We start from the raw sequence: 15,203 nt of genomic DNA, 5'->3' as shown, positions 1-15,203 counted from the left end.
AAACAGCTTCTGCCCCGCTGTTACCAGACTCCTGAGCGGCCCTCCTATGGACTGAACTGATCTCTCAACTTCTTGCAACTTCTTTACTGTGGTTACACTATACTCCATTATGCTTCACCCCATGTCTATGTCTATGTCTATGTATTTACATTGTGTATTTATCGTATGTCCTATGCTTTTCATGTATGGAGCGATCTGCCTGGACTGCATGCAGAACAATACTTTTCACGTAACAATAAATCAATCTCTAAAAACCGTAGCAGCTTGTGGAACATGTCGTAGTTTCGGCTTTCTACTCGTGCTTGCCAAACTTTCAATGACTTTGGGAAAGCATCTATTTCTTCACAATCTCAAAAGCAATCATCATCCTCCCCTTGCAATTTCAGAAGTTCAGTTCCTTCAGAATTGCAAAGATGTCTGCAAGGCAAGACAAAATTAGCATCCAATTCTCATTTGCCAATATTTCCCTCAATAAAGCACATATGGGCTTTGCATCGGCACTATTAACAAAACCATATCTCAAAACATCATCTTTATCTTGCTTTGTTCCCAATTTCAGCATCCCTGTAGTTTGTATACAGCTCACACTAACACTGCTTTGTGCTGCTGAGGACTCTCCTTAGCAGCTCTCTCCAGCAGATTCAGTTGTGAGGTCCTTGTTCGGTTGTGTCTCTGGCCCTCTCTTCTTTATAACAAACAATCTATCTTCAGTTCTTCACAGTCCTGTTGCCTTGCTTTCTGGCAGTTAGAAAATGGAAGAATATCTCCTCCATGATTTCATGCCAAAAGCACAGATGTACAGAGCACACAATGTCAGGGTGCATGACCTGCGCACTGCTTTCCGCATCATTCAAATTTAAAGACTGATTGCAGCCAGCATTCTCAACTTAAAAGCTGGTCGCAGCCAGGATTCTTAAAATCTAGTCACAGCTGTTGGGTGCTTCTCCTGCGATCGGGAACACTGCGACCAATTGCCCTGTGGTCCTCCCAACACCCGCCTGTGGGCCACCCTGCCTTAGTTTGAAAAACCCTGCCTTAGTTTGAAAAACCCTGCCTTAGATCATTTTAGTTTTTGTTATGATCCCAGTTGATGTTTCTATTGGATGGGAAGGTCCCAGAATGGGACATTGGCTCAAAAAGGTCCACAACTTATATACTTTTTTTTTTCGAAAACGTGGATGAACAGTCACCGGACTGACAGCCAATTAGCTTTTAAGAACAAAAACAATTTTTTTTTATTAAACTTGAAAAATTTGGCTAGAGTACAGTACTCCTTCACTCCCACTTACATTCATAAATGTATGCGGGTTTTAAGAATTACATAGGTTACAAAATATAATATTCTCAGTAAATGCAGAGTCTCTGTAAACCAACAGGCTAACTGTGATCAGACGACACCCCATTCTAAAATCAAGTGACAGATACCACCCAATCAAACTTGTATGGTTTCCCCTCAAATCCACCCAGATGATTACTCACGGTGAGTAACTGGCTTCTGGCTTCCACACAAGTGTTTCCCAAATTCTACTTTCAAAAAGACACATCTTAGAATCTTCTTCGAAACAACACTTCTCCTCAGCTGTTCTTAGCAAGGATTCATTTCCAGGATTTCAGGTATTCAGCTACGTCAATACAAAATTACTGCTTCACAGGCTGTAGCAAAATGTCACCAAACGTTTGATTTACCTTTGGTGCCTGGTTCTTTACATTAAATCTGGTTATTGCGTTGACTTCCGGTTGCGGCTATGCGGAGCTAAGCCGCACGTTCGGCAGCTCCCGCTATTTAAGGACTTTTGGCCCGATTTGAGGGCCCCCAACGGCACTGTTTCGACGAATCCCGGTGGGGGAAGGTGTCTAGAGGAGCATTCCCCATAATTTATGGTGCTCACCCGGAGTGGGGCAAAGGAAAAAGCTGCAGCAGCTCCCCAAGAAAAGCGGGGGAAGAAAGACAAAATGGCGGCCGGCGGAACACCCGAGGACTGGTGGAAGTGGGCGCAGGACCGAATACCGGGTTGCTTCTGGAATGGTCAGGGAGGAGCTGGTGTGGGCCGGGGGGGGTAGAGGAGAGGTGTTATCGCCATGGGGAACGGGTCGGGCGGAGCGCGCTGGCCTGGGGTGAGCAGTCGATGAGCTATGGCCAGCCGGCGGGGGAGGGGGGGGCGGGTTGCCCTCTGATCCGGCTGATTACCTGGAACGTGAGGGGGCTGAATGGGCCGGTTAAAAGAACTAGGGTATTTTCTCATTTGAAGGGGTTGAAGACGGACGTGGCTATGCTCCAGGAGACCCACCTGAAGGTGGCGGACCAGGTTCGTCTGAGGAAGGGGTGGGTGGGGCAAGTTTTTCACTCAGGATTGGACGTGAAGAACCAGGGCGGTGGCGATCCTGGTGGGGAAGAGGGTGGCGTTCGAGGCGGCTGAGGTGGTGTCGGACAAGGAGGGCAGATATATTATGGTGAAGGGTAGGCTGCAGGGAGAGAAGGTGGTGCTGGTTAATGTATATGCCCCGAATTGGGATGATGCTGGCTTCATGAGGCGTTTGTTGGGCCGCATTACGGACCTGGAGGCAGGGGTCCTGATCATGGGGGGAGACTTTAACACAGTGCTGGATCCCCCATTGGACCGGTCCAGTTCAAGGACGGGTAGGAGACCAGCGGCGGCCAAAGTACTGAGGGGATTTATGGACCAGATGGGAGAGGTGGATCCCTGGAGGTTTGGGAGACCGAGAGCGCGGGAGTATTCCTTTTTCTCCCATGTCCATAGGGTTTATTCACAAATAGATTTTTTCGTCCTGAGCAGGGGATTGATCCCGAGGGTGCAGGATGCCGAGTATTCGGCCATAGCGATTTCAGACCATGCTTCGCACTGGGTTGATCTGGAGATGGGGGAGGCGCGGGACCAGCGCCCGCTTTGGCGCCTGGATGTGGGGATGCTGGCTGATGAGGTGGTGTGTAGGAGGGTCCGGAGAAGTATTGAGGGGTATCTTGATATCAATGACACGGGGGGGGGGGGGGGGGGGGGGGGGGGGGGGGGGGGGGTCCGGGTGGGGATGGTCTGGGAGGCTCTGAAAGCAGTGATCCGGGGTGAGCTGATCTCCATCCGGGCCCATAGGGAAAGGAGGGACGGGAAGGAGAGGGAGAGACTGGTGGGAGAGCTCCTGGATGTGGCCAGGAGATACGCGGAGGCACCGGAGGAGGGGTTGCTGGGGGAACGGCGTAGTTTGCAGGCCAAATTTGACTTGTTGACCACCAGAAAGGCGGAGACACAGTGGAGGACGGCGCAGGGCGCGGTATATGAATATGGGGAGAAGGCAAGCAGGATGTTGGCGCATCAGCTCCATCGACGAGATGCTGCTAGGGAAATTGCTGGAGTGACGGATGGGGGTGGGAATGTAGTGCAGAAGGGGACAGAAGTAAATGGGGTCTTTAGGGACTTCTACGAGGAACTGTACCGGTCGGAACCTCCGATGGGGAGAGGGGGGATGGAGAGCTTCATGAACAGGCTATGTTTCCCCAAGGGTTCAAGAGGAGCTGGTAGAGGGGCTGGGGGCGCCGATAGAATTGGAGGAGCTAGTCAGGGGGATTGGACAAATGCAGTCAGGTAAGGGCCCAGGGCCGGACGGTTTCCTGGTGGAATTTTATAAAAAGTATGCGGATCTGGTGGGTCCCCTGTTGGTGCGAGCCTTCAATGAGGCATGGGAGGGGGGGGGGGGGGGCTTTGCCCCCGACGATGTCGCGGGCACTGATCTCTCTGATCCTAAAGCGGGATAAGGACCCCTTGCAGTGTGGATCATACAGGCCTATCTCGCTCCTCAATGTTGACGCCAAGTTGCTGGTGAAGATCCTGGCCACCAGGATAGAGGATTGTGTGCCAGGGGTGATACACGAAGATCAGACAGGATTTGTCAAGGGACGGCAGCTCAACACGAATGTGCGGAGACTGCTAAACATTATCATGATGCCGGCAGTGGAGGGGGAGGCGGAGATAGTGGTGGCGCTGGACGCAGAGAAAGCGTTTGATAGAGTTGAGTGGGGGTACCTGTGGGAGGTGCTGGAGTGGTTTGGATTTGGGGAGGGATTCATCAAATGGGTGAGGCTGCTCTACGCGGCTCCGATGGCGAGTGTAGTTACTAATGGAAGGAGATCGGAGTACTTTAGGCTCTACCGTGGGACCAGGCAGGGGTGCCCCCTGTCCCCCTTGCTCTTTGCACTGGCGATTGAACCTCTGGCTATGGCGTTGAGGGAGTCAGGGAGATGGAGGGGTCTGGTGCGGGGTGGGGAGGAACATCGGGTATCGCGTATGTGGACGACCTGCTGTTGTATATGGCGGACCCAGAAGGGGGAATGCCGGGGGTGATGGAGCTGTTAGCGGAATTTGGGGGCTTCTCGGGCTATAAGTTAAATTTAGGTAAGAGCGAGGTATTTGTAGTACACCCGGGAGATCAGGAGGAGGGAATTGGGAGGCTCCCGTTTAAGAGGGCAGTGAAGAGTTTCAGATATCTGGGGGTGCAGGTGGCCAGGAGTTGGGGGACTCTCTATAAGCTTAATTTTACCAGGTTGGTGGAGCAGATGGAGGAGGAATTTAAAAGGTGGGACATGCTGCCGCTATCGCTGGCGGGTAGAGTGCAGTCCGTCAAAATGACGGTTCTCCCGAGGTTCTTGTTCCTCTTCCAGTGTTTGCCCATCTTTATCCCTAGGGCCTTTTTTAGAAGGGTGACTAGCAGCATCATGAGCTTTGTTTGGGCGCATGGGACCCAGAGGGTGAAGAGGGTCTTCTTGGAGCGGGGTAGAGATGGAGGGGGGGGGGGGGGGCTGGCATTACCCAATCTCTCAGGGTATTATTGGGCGGCCAATGTGTCGATGGTGCGCAAGTGGGTGATGGAGGGGGAGGGGGCAGCATGGAAATGGATGGAGAGGGCGTCCTGTGGAGGCACAAGCCTGGGGGCCTTGTTAACGGCGCCGTGGCCTCTCCCTCCCATGAGGTATACCACGAGTCCGGTGGTGGCGGCTACCCTCAAGATTTGGGGACAGTGGAGGCGACATAGGGGAGAAGTGGGGGGCTCGATGGAGGCTCCGTTAAGGGGGAACCATAGGTTCATCCCGGGGAACATTGATGGGGGATTTCAGGGTTGGCACAGAGTGGGCATCAGACAGCTGAGGGACCTGTTTATTGATGGGAGGTTTGCGAGCCTGGGGGAGTTGGAGGAGAAATTTGGGCTCCCCCGGGAAACATGTTCAGGTATCTGCAGATAAAGGCATTTGCTAGACGGCAGGTGGAGGGATTCCCTTCGCTTCCCGCGAGGGGGGGTGTGACAGGGTGCTTTCGGGGGTCTGGTTCGGAGAGGGGAAGATATTTGATATCTACAAGGTTATGCAGGAGGTGGAGGAGGCGTCAGTAGAGGAGCTGAAAACTAAGTGGGAGGGGGAACTGGGGGAACAGATCGAAGACGGGACATGGGCTGATGCCCTGGAGAGGGTTAATTCTTCCTCCTCGTGTGCGTGGCTTAGCCTCATCCAATTCAAGGTGCTGCACCGGGCCCACATGACGGGGACAAGGATGAGTAGGTTCTTTGGGGGTGAAAATAGGTGTGTCAGGTGCTCAGGGAGTCCAGCGAACCATGCCCATATGTTCTGGGCATGCCCGGCACTGGAGGACTTCTGGAAGGGGGTGGCGAGGACGGTGTCAGGGGTGGTGGGCTCCAGGGTCAAGCCGGGATGGGGACTCGCGATTTTTGGGGTTGGGGTGGAGCCAGGAGTGCAGGAGGCGAAAGAGGCCGGTGTTCTGGCCTTTGCGTTCCTAGTAGCCCGGCGAAGGATTTTGCTACAATGGAAGGATGCGAGGCCCCCCAAGCGTGGAGACCTGGATCAATGACATGGCAGGTTTTATTAAGCTAGAGAAGGTCAAATTCGCCCTGAGAGGATCGGTACAAGGATTCTTTAGGCGGTGGCAACCTTTCCTCGACTTTCTGGCTCAACGATAGGGTACTGGGACAGTAGCAGCAGCAACCCGGGGGGGGGGGGGGGAGGGAAAGGGGGGAAGGGGGAGGGAAAGGGGGGGGGAAGGGGGAGGGAAAGGGGGAGGGGGGGGCGAGACGATGACTATGTTTGTTTACTTAATTTTAATTTATTTTTAAGTTCTTTTGTTGGGCTTGGGGGGGTGGGGGGGGATATGATACATGCGTTGATGCGGTCTGGGGGGTGTTACAGTTGTTATGGGTTAGTTTGTTGCATTTCATTGTTTGTTGTTATATTTTATATTTTCTGTAAAAAATTCCAATAAAAATTATTTTTTTTTAAAAATCTGGTTATTGCAGTTGTCCCTTTAGCTAAGAGCACTCTCTTTGTCTTTTACTTGAATTCCAATAAACAGTACTTTGTTCAAATTTCAGATCCATTTGTCCCTCTGACTTCAATCTTCCTGGGACTTCTCTCTTCATTCGCTGGTTTCCAGAACTCTGTTCTTCAGTTTCGGCAACTTGCATTCTTCCCATTTCTCCACTGTCCTCCTTCTGGCAGAGCTGTTTCCTCTGTAACTGCTAAGCCTTGCTTCTAGTTCAAACTGAACTCAAAAGATCTTCCTAATTTAAAGGTGGCCCCCAGCTGCTAAGCACCAGATCAGTCGTGCTCGAAGTTCTGTTTGCTTTTCACATCAAAGTCTCCAAGCACAATACAGACCAGTATGAAATGACACAAAACCCCACAGACAGGCAAACATATTTGTTTAACTAACTCGAGTTTTAACCCTTTCTTACACAAAAATACCAAATTAAACACATAAATCTATACCTTATTTTTAATATCCAACACAAATCAATTACTTGAAACTGTCCCTGCTTCCTGACAATTAATAAACAATTCTGTTCTTACTGAAAAGCAACTGAATTGTATGCAAGCAATATATACTTCATCAAAATTGTGCACGCATCAAAATTCCATTACATTTACTTGATCCTATAATTACTGTCACAATTCACTCTTCACATTTCCGTTGGTTCTCCCTCTCCCTATAGGCAGGTAAACCTACATATTTCTTGACCTCTCATGCTAGGTTTTTATCACCAATTGACATAATTCTATGTTTATGATACAGTTTGATTCATTTCTTATTTTAGGTGAGGCAGTAAGCTGCAAGAAGAATGCAAGAGGATTGCAAATCGGTACAGACAGGTTTATTGAGAATGGAACATGTACCTGATGACGACGTGCGGAAATATGAAATACATCACGAGTACAAACAACAGCAAAACAGAATGTTAATTGAGTCCAAGCTGCTTGAAGAAGTCAAAATCAACACAGTTCGTTTATTGAGAGAGTTTATTGACTTTGCTCAGTCTCACAGCTCATGATAACATTCTCAGGCTCATCCTCTGTTTCGGTTGAGGAACCTGCTCAGGGTGATACGTTGCATTTGTTTTGTATGTGGAAATGAGCCGATATGGTTTTGTATTTGTACCAATATGGAACGGTGACATTTCATTATTCATAGAAACACAGAATCTCTACAGTGCAGAAGGCGGCCATTCAGCCCATCGAGTCTGTACCGGTCCTTGAAAGAGCACCCTACCAAGCCCACACCTCCAGCCTATCCCCGTAACCCAGTAACCCCACCTAACCTTTTTGGACAACAAGGAGCAATTTAACGTGGGCAATTCACCTAACCTGCATATCATTGGACTATGGGAGGAAACAGGTGCACCTGGAGGAAACCCACGCAGACATGGGGAGAAAGTGCGAACTCCACACAGGAAATCACCCGGGGCTGGAATTGAACCCAGGTCCCTGTAGCTGTGATGCGGCAGTGCTAACCACTGTGCCCATAGTTGTTTAATGGTTGTTGAGGTAAGTGGAATGTTTTGTAGTTGATTTTCAAATCTTTGTTACTGTTGGCTGTTTAATAAACAAAATATCCTCCCTTCAAACCGAGTGTCCAAGCTGTCCCCTATTTATATGAGCCCACGTTACTTAATTGATTTGATTTGATTTAGATTTATTGTAATGTGTACCAAGTAACACATCACCCACATATAGGATATACGCAAGGGGTAGGTGGATAGGTGTCATTCAATCAAAGACACCTTTGTCATGGAACACAATAAAAAAAAGTTTGCGAGAGCTGGGTCTGGAAGGATCCCAATGGCAACACCATCTATTTGGACACACATGATGTCATTACAACTGAATTCAACTGCGTGAAATGTCATGTTCCTAAATTCGATGAATACGGATTCATGCGATAGTGGATCTAGATCGCAATGTTACCGTGTTGCAGTGAAAATATCTATGACTTCATGAAGGAGAACGTTGGTGAAGAGGCTAGCAATGTCAAATGAGCAAGGGGAAAAGTTCGACCCTCAGACTGCGACGGGAACAAGTTTATTTTAACTTTCAGAAGACTTTTGACAAAGTCCCAAACAGGAGATTAGCGTGTAAAATTAAAGTCCATGGGATTGGGGTAGTGTAGAGTTGGAAAAACACTGGTTGGCAGACAGGAAACAAAAAGTAGGAATTAAAGGGTATTTTTCCAAATGTAAGCATGCAGATGCAGCAGGCGGTAAAGGCGGCAAATATGTTGGCTTTTGTAACGAGGGGTTAGAGTCCAGGAGCAGGAATGCCTTGTTGCAATTATACAGGGCCTAGGTGAGATCACATCTGGGATATTGTGTACAGTGTTGGTTTCCTTATCTGTGAAAGGATGTTCTTGCTATAGAGGGAGTGCAGCGAAGGTTTACCAGACTGATTCTTCAGATGGTGGGACTGACATATGAGGAAAGATCAAGTTGGTTAGGATTGATAAACATGTGCCTCGGCCATATTGGGGAATGTAAAATATGTATGCTGGCTAAAGGGGGCGGCCACAATTATTGTTATGAAGATGCTTACCTGTAAATATTCATGTTAAATTTTTGTGTTTTCCTTTTTTTTTCTCTCTCTCTAATAACTTGTAATTTGTCATATATAAAATATGAAAACTCAATAAAAAAACATTTATAAAAAAAAAGTTGGTTAGGATTGTATTCATTGCACCTTCCAAGAATGAGTGGCGGGGGGGGGTCTCATAGAAACCTATTTTTAAAAATTGAAAATAAATTTAGAGGACCCAATTATTTTGCTCCAATTAAGTAGCAATTTAGCGTGGCCAACCCGTCTAATCTGCACATCTTTGGGTTGTGGGGTGGGGATGAGACCCAATCAGACACGGGAGAATGTGCAAACTCCACACAGACAGTGACCCGGGGCCTGGATCAAACTCGGGTCCTCAGCGCCGAAGGCAGCAGCGTTAACCACTGAACCACCGTGTCGCCCAAGAAACCTATAATATTCTAACAGGAATAGACAGGATAGATGCAGGATGTTCCAGATGGCAGGGGTGTCAAGAACCAGGGGTCACAATCTAAAGATACAAGGTAAACCATTTTGGACTGAGATGGGGAGAAAATTATTCATCCAGAGTGGCAAGTCTGTAGAATTTGCTACCACAGAAAGCAGTTGAGTTAAAACATTGAATATTTTCAAGAAGGAGTAAGATAAAGCTCTTGGGTGAAAATAATCAAAGGATATGAGGGGGAGGGGGGGTTGCGGGAAGCAGGAACAGGTTACTGAGTTGGATGATCAGCCACAATCATAATGAATGGCGGAGCAGGCTCAAAAGGCCCAATGGCCTCCTCGTACTCCTATTTTTTAATGTTTCTTTGTTTCTGCACCGTAACAATTCTGTGATTGCCACTGAAGCATTAAATTCAGAACATGAAATGGAAAAAAGAAAAGAAAATGTTAAAATTCATGTCAACATACACCTACAAACTTATCTATCTGATTTTTCATTTGAGGTTTTTCAAAATAACACACTTCACAGACTTCCCCTAAGCTTCTTCCTGTCCAAAAACCAGCAATAAAAACATGCTCTTTCCTCCTCCTGGATGGAAGTGTAACTTATCACATGATAGCAACACACCTAATACACTATTTTGACTTATTGAAAATAGTTATTTTTTTCTTCTCAACCAACCGTAGGCCAGGTCCAAGAATCATATTTGACCCATTTTTCCACGTCAAATGGAAAACAGGCTCTGTTGGACAGCAGCAGAACAAGTTAACTTATCCTGCCCACTAGAACCGTTCATGCAAACAATAATCACACAAGTTTGTCCACAATTTCCAAAATAAACAAGACAAGCTAGATGTTAAATGTTACAAACTCAATCAGAAAATTTGATTCTTGCCTCTTGTACAATCATTATTTACATGTGCATTGAACTGTATTTCAGCAGAAATAACTTAAAGTCAAAAATTATTATAGACAGGAACCTTCTTTCACTACTTCAATCGTTTTAATATAGTTTGTGAATTCTACATAACTACAACTAAATCATTCCGAATGAAAATTTCCAATATTAACAGTTAACATGTTTTGCTTCATTAATATTCCATCTCCTAAATTAATTTTTTAAAATTAAAATTAAACAGTGCGACACAAAATGTTAATACACAAAATGTGGTCCCAGGGGGTTGGGGGTAATATATTAGCTTGGTTAAGGATTGGCTAACCAGCAGAAAACAGAGAGTGGGGATAAACAGGTCTTTTTCTGATTGGCAAGATGTAACTAGTTCCACACTACAGGGTGCAGTCCTCAGGCCCCAACAATATAAAATCTACACTTGGGTGCAGGGATAGAATGTGCTACAGCCAAATTGGAAGATGATACTAAAATAGGTGAGAAAGCAAGTTGTGATGAGGAAACAAGAAATTTACAAATGGATGCGTGTATGTTTGTTGAGTGGGCCAAACGTTGGCAGATGGAATTTAATGTGGCTAAATGTGGGGTTATCCTTTTTGGTTGGAGGAATAAAAAGGCAACCTCAATGGCAAGAAACTCCAAAATGCATTGGTGCAGAGGGATCTGGGTATCTTCATGCATGAATCGTAGAAAGTTAGGATGCAGGTGCAGCAGGTAATAAGGAAGACATATGGATTTTTGGCATGCATTTCGAATGGATTATGGTATAAAAAAAGTAGGGAAGTGCTGTTACAACTGTGTAGGGCATTGGCGAGACCTTGATGAATGTAGAAATTTCAGATATATTGTAATATATGTAGTTGATGCAGTAAGGATTAAAAGCCTGGGTTAGTATGGGATTGCTGCAGTCAGGTTTTTTAAAATCCTGGTTTGAAAGACAGCTAGGCTTTTAGGAGAGAGTGCAATTAAAGCATCATAACCGTTTGGGCAAATGAACTTTTCTTGATATTAAAAGGGTTTCCTGGGAAGTAGATAATTAGAGACATTGTGTTCAGCTTTGTAAGATTATGTAGTTAATGGGAGATGGGGCTGAAGCAGTTTCCGCAGTTTTTTTAAAGTTTAATTTTAGATTGAGGTGGGTTTAGATAGACAAGCAGCTGCACTCAATACAGTGAGGTTAGATTGGTCTGTGGAGAGACTAGCAGTTTCTGTCAAAACAGTTCAGTTAAAGATTTGACTGGGAACAGACCAGCAGCAGCTGATCTCAAGACAGTAAGTTATACATTTCCTGTGTACAGAATCGATGCAATTTCCAAGGTAGGCAGTTTAAACAGTAGTTGAGACAGGCAAGAATCTGCAGCTGTGTCCTGAACTTCTTTCACAAAGTGTTTTATGCAAGACATCTCTTAACAGCAAGTAATCCTCAGTCTGCTAATTATATTTAAAAGTATATTTTGTCCTGAGATGAATGTTGTTTATGGGGAGATGAAGATAGAGGTTCGGGTTGTTTCATTGTATTCTTAAGTATTATTTAACTGCTAATTGAATTGCATTTGTATTTATAATGGAGAAGTTATTAATATGGTGTTAGTAATAAAGTTTGCTTTAACATACCATATCTCTATTTGTGCATGAAATCACTCCTGGAGCAAAATATCCTTTTATCAGTCTTGAAAGTAAAATATTAGGGTTTATGTCCAACATCCCCGCAACTGTTGGGGTGTGGTCCTGGATCGTAACAAGACTGCATCTGAACAATTATGCACAGTTCTGGTCCTCTTGCTTGAGTAAGGATGTAAATGCATTAGAGACAGTTCAGAGAAGGTTCACTAGTCTGATTCCAGGGATGAAGGACTTGTCTTATGAAGAGAGAGAGAGGCGTTTAGGACTATATTTGCTGGAATTCAGTAGAATGAGAGGGGATCTACTTGAAGCACATGTGATGCTAAAGGGGATTGAAAGTGTAGAGGTAGAGCAGATGTTTCTCCTTGTTGGACATTCTAGAATGAAAGTCTAAGGAGTGGCAGATTTACAACTGAGAAATGAGGAGGAATAACTTCACTCGAACGGTTATGATCCTGTGGAATTTTCCATCCCAGAGTGGACACCGGAACACGAAACAAATTTGAAGCGATAGGATAGATTTTTAACTAGTAGCAGGACGAAGGGTTACAGGGAGTGGGCAGGAAGGTGGAGATGAGATCAGCCATATTCTTATTGAATGATGGAGCAGACTGGAGGGGCTGAATTGCCTATGAGTTCTTGTCAGGCTTCTAAATATTTGGTCCTTTTAAAACTTTGCCTTGCCCAACAGATGCACTGCCAATGTTCACAGTCTGCACGGTGGCACAGTGATTAGCACCGCTGCCTCACAGCTCTAGGGACCCAGGTTCAATTCCAGTCTCAGGTCACTGTCTGTGTGGAGTTTGCACGTTCTCCCCATGTCTGCATGGGTTTCCTCCGGGTGCTCCAGCTTCCTCCCACAGTCCAAAGAGGTGCAGGTTAGGTGATTGGCCATGCTAAATTGCCCCTTAGTGTCCAAGGGGTTAGGTGGAGTTACTGGGTTACGCGGATAGGGTGGAGTCATATGCTTAAGTAGGGTGCTCTTTCCAAGGGCCGGTGCAGACTCAATGGGCCGAACGGCCTCCTCCTGCACTGTAAATTCTATGATTCTATGAAGTGGTACTTAGACCTTTCACTACCAGCAAAATAACTCAGTAAACTTGTCTTTTACTAAACTGCAGATCAGTAGCTTGCACCCAAGAGGGTGCCAGAGCGCTGCAAGGAATCATGGCTTTCATGATTCAGCATTCCGATCTCTATTTCTTTTCATAAGTTTGCATCCTCTGATATGTATGTCCATGCTCTCCCAGCTTATCCAGATCTTTCGCCAATTTCGGCCTGGAAGGTCTGGCTTCTCAACATTTCCTGAACTTTCAGCATGGAAGCAGGAACCATGCAAAACAAGTCATGCAAATGTTGAATAGTTCTGTGAAAACTGACATGATTAAGTGAATATAAAACTCAAAAAACTTGGAATGTTTAGAAAAATTAGTGCAAATTGGGACGGTAAGAAGTTTTGTAACGTTTTCCTCTAGGTAATCTATTCACACACTAACAAGGCCATTGCTATTCACAATCAGGAAATTACAATTCAGAAACAGGGCATTGGATCCAACCAGCCTACGTCACTGTTACCCTCCATAAATGCTTCGAATCACATTTACCTGTATTCCTTCATCCACATGTACAATCTAATTGTCAATGTTTATAGAGTTTCTGCCTCAATAACTTACCTTAGATTTGAATTCAACAGCTTCACAACTCTGCCTGGCTATATTTTCCACCATTTCCTCTGCATAAACTTGCGTGGTGGTATGGCCCTCATCAAGTCTTGCCTTCATCTCTCCCAGTTTCTTCCTTAATACCCAACTGGTTTATCAAGCTCTCAATGTCCTGTTGCTGCAATGAGTAATTCTTCACCATTGCAGATTTACAACTCATTCTCGGCTGTCCTTGTCTCTCTGCACTTTGCTCTCCTGTCTTACCCAAGCCTCCCCCCCCCCCCCTCCCCCCATATAAAATCTTTCCATTTATGTGCACAACCCGTCTCTCAATGTTGCCTTCTCACTTCAACTGACAACTTCCTTGTACACCTCACCACCAAAAGACACTCCCCCGATCCTTACCCCTCTTCTACACTACCCCAGGGGGAAATTCCTCCCAGTCACAGAGAGATCCTCCTTCAAACTCGCAAATGCCTTCAACTCTCAGCAATGCTCTGCAACTGTAAATTTTCTTAATCACCTTTTTAATCTCCAGTGTTCATGTCTTTGTCCTGAACAAAATTTCTCATTCTTGTTATTCTCCTCATCTTCACTTCCTCAAGCTCAAGGGGCATAATAAATTTGAGCATAATTGATGCACAACACTGATAATCAGATCCGACTGGAGCACTTTGAGCCTTTCGCTCTTTACTCTGCAATAACAGCTCCAGATTCATCTCCAGGTTTCTTTCTCAACTTAAATCCTTCTCCACTGCCCCTTTCACCTTGAGCTCTACAAACACATTTGCTCAAAGGACCGTGAAAATAATTTTTCACATACTTTATTAAGACTGAGAAGCTGAGATAAAGTGCAGGCAGGAATATGTGATAAAAGCAGTATGGAAACCCATAATAACCTTTTGTCACAGTAAAAGTCACAACAATTAACACAAGAAACACGTTTTCAGATGAGTTCTAAACAAACTGAGAAACCAATATGTGAGCACATCTGCTCGGAATATGCTGAAATTAAAAGACCATCACCTGATGCTATGCAGCTTCCTCAGATCTTACATGCTGTAGTGTGTAGACCACCCAGAAAAAGTAACAAAAAAGTGCTGTTTCATGATAGGATAACATAAAAAAGCAGACAAATAGCAGTCATCGGTGCATTTGGTCTTCTTCTTGGCACTTTCATCTGCCAACATGGATTCTGCCAGCAAGATTCACAAACTAATACATTCACATCCCAATTTACTCTGTGACAGTCAGAAACACAAATTCTACCATGCGTGAACAAGTGCCCTATAGCAACTGAACCACTTGAAACATCTAGTGTAGAATGGTATGAATACATTACAACTATATAGAATGCTATGCTAGTTCAAAGATACATTCAAATCATTGGTCCCTTCAAGGCATATCATTTCTTTGCTATGTGATTTTGAGTGGAAGAAAAATCAGAAAATTAAAAATAGAGCCTTGCCTGCATCAGATTTTATGATCCAGAAATACCGTGCATTGGCTGAGAATTAACGACCGTCTAAACATCAGGAATAACAAAAACACATTGCAGCAGTATAAATGCCAGATTTGCAATGCTGATCATAATTTTTAGGTTGGAATATTATTTTTCAGTAATATTCATGCACCATGCTATCACATCAAAACATTTCAGACAATTATTCTTTGGTGCTCCGTGTGTAA

At 45.3% G+C, this 15,203-nt stretch overlaps 1 protein-coding gene across 2 annotated transcripts in view; it reads right to left on the bottom strand.

Moving 5' to 3' along the window:
- Nucleotides 1-15,203, bottom strand: part of osbpl8 (oxysterol binding protein-like 8) — a 350,856-nt gene that overhangs the window by 200,690 nt on the left and 134,963 nt on the right. The gene's annotated exons all lie outside the window — the stretch shown is intronic.

Source organism: Scyliorhinus canicula, chromosome 20 (assembly GCF_902713615.1).
Source record: "Scyliorhinus canicula chromosome 20, sScyCan1.1, whole genome shotgun sequence".
Taxonomy (NCBI): Eukaryota; Metazoa; Chordata; class Chondrichthyes; order Carcharhiniformes; family Scyliorhinidae; genus Scyliorhinus; species Scyliorhinus canicula.
This window is presented reverse-complemented; position numbering and strand designations above follow the sequence as displayed.